Here is an 8,746-nt window from a genome sequence, read left to right as displayed (position 1 = left end):
CCCCCCTGCCTCATGGGCCCCCTGTTGGCTCTCCGGTGGCCATCTTCTACTATATGAAGTCTTTCGTCGAGGAAAAACCTTTCGGGACAAGACTCCGCCGCCACGAGGCGGAACCAATCTAGGGCTCCGGCAGAGCTGTTCTGCCTGGGACACTTCCCTCCGGGAGGGGGAAATCATCGCCATCGTCATCACCAACGCTCCGCTCATCGGGAGAGGGCAATCTCCATCAACATCTTCACCAGCACCATCTCCTCTCAAAACCCTAGTTCATCTCTTGTATCCAATTCTTGTCTCCAAGTCCGGGATTGGTACTAGTAGGTTGCTAGTAGTGTTGATTACACCTTGTAGTTGATGCTAGTTGGTTTATTTGGTGGAAGATCATATGTTCAGATCCTTTATGCATATTAATACCCCTTTGATTATGAACATGAATATGCTTTGTGAGTAGTTACGTTTGTTCCTGAGGACATGGGAGAAGTCTTGCTATTAGTAGTCATGTGAATTTGGTATTCGTTCGATATTTTGATGAGATCTATGTTTTCTATCCTCTAGTGGTATTATGTGAACATCGACTACATAACACTTCACCATTATTTGGGCCTAGAGGAAGGCATTGGGAAGTAATAAGTAGATGATGGGTTGCTAGAGTGACAGAAGCTTAAACCCTAGTTTATGCGTTGCTTCGTAAGGGGCCGATTTGGATCCATATGTTTCATGCTATGGTTAGGCTTACCTTAATACTTTTGTTGTAGTTGCGGATGCTTGCAATAGAGGTTAATCATAAGTGGGATGCTTGTTCAAGTAAGAACAACACCCAAGCATCGGTCCACCCACATATCAAATTATCAAAGTACCGAACGCGAATCATATGAACGTGATGAAAACTAGCTTGACGATAATTCCCACGTGTCCTCGGGAGCGCTTTTCTCTATATAAGAGTTTGTCCAGGCTTGTCCTTTGCTACAAAAAGGATTGGGCCACCTTACTGCACTTTATTTACTTTTGTTACTTGTTGCTCGTTACAAATTATCCTATCACAAAACTATCTGTTACCACTTATTTCAGTACTTGCAGAGAATACCTTGCTGAAAACCGCTTATCATTTCCTTCTGCTCCTCGTTGGGTTCAACACTCTTACTTATCGAAAGGACTATGATAGATCCCCTATACTTGTGGGTCATCAGGGGCGCTTAAATACAAATTTTTCTTTGATAAACATCGCCCTGAGACTATTATCTTGCCTGCTCCTTCCTTGTTTGATTTATCTGTAGGTCCGTATCCCGTTCCGCTGGCGGCCATTCACGTCTACCGGAACCCTACATCAGCCATAGAGCCGGAGCCGGAACCACAATTTGATCCTCCACGACAATCTAATTACCAGTGGGATCCGGAGATGATTGCCAACCAGTGGCAATCATAGTCTTCCTCATCTCCGTACGACACCAACCACAACTATGGATATCCGCCAAGCCATCCGTGGCAATAAACCAACTTAGGCCAAAAGCTTAAGCTTGGGGGAGTACGTATTTCCCACCGACATTACATTCATGTGCACACACTCATTGCTAGTTGTCGGTGCTCATACTCTTTCATTGTACTATCCATGCTAGTTTACTTTCTTTTTCTTGCTTTCTTCTTGTGTGTTTAATAAACCTTAAGAAAAACCAAAAAAATTAGTTGTAACTTTAAGTTAGTTTACCTTTCTTGCTGTAGTAGTAATAACTAAAAGAAAACCCAAAAATATTTCCCATTCTTCTTTTGCTTGTTGGGAGCTTTCCCGTGTAAATAGTTTTATTTCTTTTCTTTTCTTTGGGGGTCGATAGGAGAAGACCATGATTAAATTGTTGAAGTGGCTCCTATATGAATTATTGATTGATTTAACCAAGAGCCCATATTGCCTTGTCTTCTCCTGTTCATTGAATGCTTGCAGATTCCAGCTTAGTCCAATGCACGTGCACTCTTATTATTCACATCGTTCGGTTGTGCAAGTGAAAGGCAATTATGACGATATATGATGAATTGATTGAGATAAGAGAAGTTGGTATGAACTCGACCTCTCTTGTTTTTGTAAATATGTTAGTTCATCATTCCTGATTCAGCCTATTATGAATAAACATGTTTGCAATGACAATTAGAGATTATAGTTGCTTGTTCCATGCTTAATTAGCTAGGAGTTTATAATGGTTTACCTTGCGTGCCAACATGCTATTAAAATGGTTGTGATGCGGTATTATGGGGTGGTATCCTCCTTTGAATGATTTAAGTGACTTGACTTGGCACATGTCCACGCATGTAGTTGAAACAAATCAACATAGCCTTCATGATATTTATGTTCATGGTGGATTATATCCTACTCATGCTTGCACTCAATGTTTGTTAATTTTAATGCATGTTCATGACTGTTGTCGCTCTCTAGTTGGTCGCTTCCCAGTCTTTTGCTAGCCTTCACTTGTACTAAGCGGGAATACTGCTTGTGCATCCAATTCCTTAAACCCCAAAGTTATTCCATATGAGTCCACTATACCTTCCTATATGCGGTATCTACCTGCCATTACAAGTAAATTTGTATGTGCCAAACTCTAAACCTTCAAATGAAATTCTGTTTTGTATGCTCGAATAGCTCATGTATCAACTAGGGCTGTCCGTATCTTCCATGCTAGGCGGGTTATTCTCAAGAGGAGTGGACGCTGCTCCCCACTCACGAGAAAATGGCTGGTCACTGGGATGCCCAGTCCCATGCTTTATGCAAACTAAATCAAAATAATTGCAAACAAAACTCCCCCTGGGATTGTTGTTAGTTGGAGGCACTCGTTGTTTCGAGCAACCATGGAGTGATGCTTGTTGGTGGAGGGGGAGTATAAACTTTACCATTCTGTTTGCGAACCGCCTATAATGTATGTAGCATGGAAGATATAGCCATCTCTTGGTTGTTATGTTGACAATGAAAGTATGCCGCTCAAAATATTATTTATCTCTGCTTTAAAATCGAGCTCTGGCACCTCTACAAATCCCTGCTTCCCTCTGCGAAGGGCCTATCTATTTACTTTTATGTTGAGTCATCACCCTCTTATTAAAAGCACCAGCTGGAGAGCACCACTGTCATTTGCATCCATTACTATTAATTTATATTGGGTATGACTATGACTGGATCTCTTTTACCATGAATTACAATGTCTAGTCAGTCCTTGATCTTTAAAGGTGTTCTGCATTTATGTTTTGCGGTCTCAGAAAGGGCTAGCGAGATACCATCTTGTTATATCATATCCTGATTGTTTTGAGAAAGTGTTGTCATCCGAGATTTATTATTATTGATCGCTAGTTGATTATGCCATTGATATGAGTAAACATGAGACCTAAGTGTTATTGTGAATATGGTTAGTCATAATCTTTGCTGAAAACTTGAATGTTGGCTTTACATATTTACAACCACAAGAGCAAACAGAGTTTGTAAAAGTTTTTCTTTTTCACTTTCAGTTTATCAACTGAATTGCTTGAGGAAAGCAAAGGTTTAAGCTTGGGGGAGTTGATACGTCTCCGTCGTATCTACTTTCCAAACACTTTTGCCCTTGTTTTGGACTCTAACTTGCATGATTTGAATGGAACTAAGCCGGACTGACGTTGTTTTCAGCAGAATTGCCATGGTGTTATTTATGTGTAGAAACAAAAGTTCTCGGAATGACCTGAAACTCCACGGAACTTATTTTTGGAAAATATTAAAAATACTGGAAGAAGAATCCACGTCAGGGGCCCACCACCTGTCCACGAGGGTGGGGGCGCGCCCCCTGCTTCGTGGGCCCCCTGTTGCTCCACCGACCTCAACTCCAACTCCATATTCGGGGAGAAAAAAATCGAGGAGAAAGATACATCACGTTTTATGATACGGAGCCGCCGCCAAGCCCTAAACTCTCCCGGGAGGGCTGATCTGGAGTCCGTTCGGGGCTCTGGAGAGGGGAATCCGTCGCTGTCGCCATCATCAACCATCCTCCATCACCAATTTCATGATGCTCACCGCTGTGCGTGAGTAATTCCATCGTAGGCTTGCTGGACGGTGATGGGTTGGATGAGATTTATCATGTAATCGAGTTAGTTTTTGTTAGGGTTTGATCCCTAGTATCCACTATGTTCTGAGATTGATGTTGCTATGACTTTGCTATGCTTAATGCTTGTCACTAGGGCCCGAGTGCCATGATTTCGGATCTGAACCTATTATGTTTTCATGAATATATGTGAGTTCTTGATCCTATCTTCAAGTCTATAGTCACCTACTATGTGTTATGATCCGGCAACCCCGAAGTGACAATAATCGGGACCACTCCCGGTGATGACCTTAGTTTGAGGAGTTCATGTATTCACTATGTGTTAATGCTTTGGTTCGGTACTCTACTAAAAGGAGGCCTTAATATCCCTTAGTTTCCGCTAGGACCCCGCTGCCACGGGAGGGTAGGACAAAAGATGTCATGCAAGTTCTTTTCCATAAGCACGTATGACTATATTCGGAATACATGCCTACATTACATTGATGAATTGGAGCTAGTTCTGTGTCAACCTATGTTATGACTGTTGCATGATGAACCGCATCCGGCATAATTCTCCATCACCGATCCAATGCCTACGAGCTTTTCACATATTGTTCTTCGCTTATTTACTTTTCCGTTGCTACTGTTACAATCACTACAAAACCCAAAAATATTACTTTTGCTACCGTTACCGTTACTTCCATACTACTTTGCTAGTAAACACTTTGCTGCAGATACTAAGTTATCCAGGTGTGGTTGAATTGACAACTCAACTGCTAATACTTGAGAATATTCTTTGGCTCCCCTTGTGTCGAATCAATAAATTTGGGTTGAATACTCTACCCTTGAAAACTGTTGCGATCCCCTATACTTGTGGGTTATCAGGCCCCAATTGGTCTTCGTCGGACGAACTCATAGCACTACAAATGCGCATCTAAAGCATGGTGGACAAAAGCATCAAGCTCGTAGATGTGATCCAGGTGATGCTAGTTCGCCGGATTCTCACATGCCAGAGCCGGATCTGCCCTTTATGGGAATTCGATTCGGAGAAGCACCAAACCTTGGAAAGGCTCTTCGGAAATACTCACGAAGATGGCTGGAAGTTGCTCTTTAAGGGCAATGAGAAGCCACCGGCCATAGACTCGGACCGCGGGCACGATCTTCCCCATCATGCCAATGCGGTAAGTCTTTCATGTCTCGAGGTGCATCCTCTACCTGATTGTTCAAGGAGGATGTCTAAACTTTACTATATTTCTTCAGGTATGGACGGAGAAAGCGGAGCAGATCCAGTGTTCGCCTCCGCTGCCCGAAGAGCCAGTCATCCCGCTTCTGGCAAAGATGCTGGTTCTGGCGCCCTACCAGGCGCCGGAGAAGAAGGCCATGGGGCCAAAAGTGGCCCTCGCCGCAAGGGTGCTTCGGACGTGACATCCGAAGACGACGAGACCCACTCCTCCGTCGCTGAGGACGACGAGGAGGAGGAGGAAGAGAACAACCCCCCTTGATGGGGGAAGGAAGAAGAGGGCGGCATCCATGAATCTGGAGGCGGAGACGTCCAAGAGGGGGAAGGGCTCCCTTGCGGATAACTCCGCGTGGGACATCGACAGCAGTCCGGAGCGACGCCCCCGGGACAAGCCCCTGGCCGCGTCGTAAGTACTAAAAAACTTGTATATGTCCGCGTATCCGGCCTTTCCTCTTCATGGTATTAATCATGTTAAATTATGTTGTTGCAGTCCGGCCCATGACAGCTCCCTATGATCCTCATCAGGAGATTCGGTGGATTCGAAGGCGATGGCCAGCGAGTCGCTGCCGGCCGCTGAATCTCCCCAGGCCACGGGCGACGCCGAGTTGCTGTCCCGAAGGACCTTCCCAGGCCAGGGAGAGGTTCAGGAGGCGCCGGAGGGCGAAGCCTCCATTGCCGGACACACAGGGGAGCAGATCCCGATGGAGATGGGCGATGGGGGCCGTGCTCAGTTTGGCCCCCAGCCGAATACGATTCCAGAGACCTATACGGCTCCGGAATCCGGCGAGCAGCCTCCTTCAAGAGAAGGAGGTATGCCTATCCCGCCGGTGACCTCTGTCCAACCAGAGGCACCGGATAATCTGCTGGAAGCGCTACGAGGCGCTTCCATTGTGGATGAACACTGTATCCTTATGGGTACGGTGATTGAGAGGGTTCAGTCTGTCAAGAGCGAACTGGCCGAAGCCTGCAGCAGCCTGCTGACAGGTTTCAAGGTAAGCGATGCAATTTTATAAAAAGATTGTCACAGTATAGATAGTAGCCCCTGAGACTCTGTCCGATGTTTGGAAAGAAGAGCCAGATAGAGGATCAAACAGTTTTTCGCAGGAGACTAACCATATGCGCCTGTGTGTTGAAACAGGCGTCGTCGCTAGCTGCGACCGCACACACTGCCGAAGTGTCCGGACTGAAGCAGAGACTGGAGTGGGCCGAGGAGGAGCTCGGCCAAGCGAAGAAGCAGCTAGAAGACCAGCAAGGTATGTAATGACCTGTTGTATATGTAGAAAGAATTAATGATGTGTATTGGCCAGAGTGCCCTGATATTTGTAGGGGCGGCGACCGAGGTCGAGGCCCTTAAGAAGGCACTAGCCGAGGCCGAGGAGAAGGCTGCTAAGGAGCAAGTCGCCCGCAAAAAGCACGAGGCCCGGCTCAATGAGGTCCAGCAAGAGCTCCAGGATGCCGTGAAGAAGGTCGAATCCTTGGAGCGCGATGTTTCGGCTTGAGAGACCAAACTCGCGAAGGCTCGCCAAAGCGCGGAAGAGGCCCGGGTTGAGGCCCAGGGCGCCCCTCAGGAGATCCAGGAGGCCAAGAAAATTACGGCGCCCCCCTGAAGAAGAAGTATCTCTTACTAACCCGAATTCAGAGTTCTCCAGGGGCGTTTGCGGATCTGCCGTACAGTGTGTCTGAGACTGCGGAGTTCTTCCGAGCCAAAGAAGGGAGCTCAACGGAGAAGCTATTCTGGTCACCATATCTTGCGCCAGAACATCCAGTGCCCTTTAGCGACCAGCTAAAACAGCTGGTCGAGCTGCATAGGGTGGCTGAACTGGCCATGAAGGATTTAATAATCCGGTTGTGGCCTGCCGAAGCTATACCCAGCAGCTACTTCGGGCTCGTGAAGCGGTTGGTGAATGCCAGCCCTCGGCTGGACATCGTCAAGCGGTCAGTCTGCATTGAGGGCGCGCGCATGGCCTTCGCACGCGTCAAGGTGTGGTGGGCGAAGATGGACGCCGTCAAGCTTGTGACCGAGGGGCTGCCTCGGGGCAAGGAGCACCGCACACCCGAGCGGTATTTTGAAGACGTCCTGTAGGGGTCTCGTATTGTAGCGACGCAATGTGCGCAAGACATTATTTTCGAATGAATACATTCATGTTGTATTTGCCTTATATGATGAAACAAAGCCATTATGTAATATAGTGTTTGTTATTTAAAATTTTTACCTCTTGTGCGGCCGTATTTTGTAAAATCTGAGAGTTGGCCAGTCGTCGGCTTCTGCCCCACGTAGGTAGTACGGGGGTGTTCGGGATGTAATCTAAACATTCTTGATCCAATTATTTGGTCCTTGAAGGAGGTGTTTAGCGCAATGAACCAGGCTATCGGACTATGCGGCTTTAGCATCCTCACTTAGCCATAGGAGTTTGACAATAAAAAAGGGTAGGCGCAACCCCTAGTATCCGAACTAGGAGTAAACACTTGATCGGGTAAATGTCGATCCCTCGCGTAATTTGGAAAAAATCTCTAACGATTTGAAACCTCTAAAGAGTTGACCGGCTCTCGCCGCATCATGATAGTCAGTTTTCGGCTTTCTCTACTGAGGTGCTCATCCGGATAAACCAGGGAACAATCGTAGTAGTTCTCCCTTTACTACCTTAGCCGATATAGCGGAACTTAAGGTAGCAAGCACAGGAGCCGGGCAACCCAACTATTGACCAAAGACATGATTCGGAGCCAATGCATATAGTGCTAAATTCGGGGTGCCGAACTATACTGGAAAAAGTGTTCGGACTTTGTTGCCGTATTGCGGGGCGCTATGAAGCCCCTGGCAAATTAAAACGTACCAAAGTGTACGGGTGCTAATTGATAAGGCTAGCAAAAAGAGAACAAAAAAAGAAAGAAGAAGAAAGTAGAGCAACAGAATTTGGGCTGCAACTTTTTCCATTATACTTTGATTAGTACGTCAAAGTGCATTTATACAAGTAGTGCAATAAGCAACAGATTTTTTAGTATGCCATAACCAAGGGAGAGTTGCGTGTGGGTCCTGAAAACAGGTAGAGTGATCATTAAACAGACCACCTAGAAATTCCTCAATACGTCCATGCTTCTTGCCGTCTTGGTGTGTTTATCGTTCGAAAGGACCGGGGGGTCAGACCGTCAGAGGAGGTCTGCGGAAAAGAAACCTGAAAAGGGAAAAAGAAAAGTGAAAGTATGTGTGTGTCCGGGGTCGGTCGAGCCGTACTGTGGATCACAAGCTAGTTATGCCTCCATCCTTGCCCATGGTATTTTGAGTGCATAGTTATGTACGCGCGGTGCGAATGCCGCCGCTTGGTCGGGGCTGGGGCGGAGGCCAAATTGCTAGTCGAGCTCTTGACGAGCTGAGCTGTCCTGCTGCAGAACAGTCCGGACTCTCTTGACAGTGCCCGGGAGTGTGGCCGCTGAATTAAGGTTCTGCTTGAAAAGGCCGCTCTGTACTTCTACTGCGAAGGCAGCGGTGTGCTCT

Source organism: Triticum aestivum, chromosome 2D, assembly GCF_018294505.1.
Source record: "Triticum aestivum cultivar Chinese Spring chromosome 2D, IWGSC CS RefSeq v2.1, whole genome shotgun sequence".
Lineage (NCBI taxonomy): Eukaryota > Viridiplantae > Streptophyta > Magnoliopsida > Poales > Poaceae > Triticum > Triticum aestivum.
Note: the sequence above shows the minus strand (reverse complement) of the source record.